At 43.3% G+C, this 584-nt stretch overlaps 1 long non-coding RNA gene across 1 annotated transcript in view; it reads left to right on the plus strand.

Annotated features, from left to right (window-relative positions):
- Positions 1-584, plus strand: part of LOC105518180 — a 74938-nt gene that overhangs the window by 34547 nt on the left and 39807 nt on the right. The window lies entirely within an intron of this gene.

The following is a 584-nucleotide window of genomic DNA, read 5'->3' on the forward strand; positions in this document are numbered from 1 at the left end:
TTTATTTATTTATTTATTTTGAGACCGAGTCATAGTCTGTCACCCAGGCTGGAGTGCAATGGTACGATCTTGGCTCACTGCAACCTCCACCTCTCAGGTTCAAGTGATTCTCCTGCCTCACCCTCCTGAGTAGCTGGGATTATAGGGGAATGCCACCACGCCCAGCTAATTTTTGAATTTTTAGTAGAGACAGGGTTTCACTATATTGACCAGGTTGGTCTCGAACTCCTGACCTCAAGTGAATCTGCTCGCCTCGGCCTCCCAAAGTGCTGGGATTACAGACGTGTGAGCCACCATGCCCGGCCTTATTTCTCTTTTATATCACAGGTAAATATGAATTTTAAGAAATCATGTGATTATATAGGCTATATCACTTGTGAATTTCATTTCAGCAAGTTAGAAATACTTTTTAAAAAAGCTAATGGTGGGTTTTATAGGATTAGAACCCCTGTCTTGGAACATTAAATGAACTTTTTTTTTTTTTTTTTGAGATGGAGTCTCACTCTGTCACCCAGGCTGGAGTGCAGTGGCACAATCTCAGCTCACTGCAACCTCCGCCTCCTGGGTTCAAGCGATTCTCCTGC

The sequence above is a fragment of the Colobus angolensis genome, unplaced genomic scaffold (genome assembly GCF_000951035.1).
Source record: "Colobus angolensis palliatus isolate OR3802 unplaced genomic scaffold, Cang.pa_1.0 Scaffold109, whole genome shotgun sequence".
NCBI lineage: Eukaryota > Metazoa > Chordata > Mammalia > Primates > Cercopithecidae > Colobus > Colobus angolensis.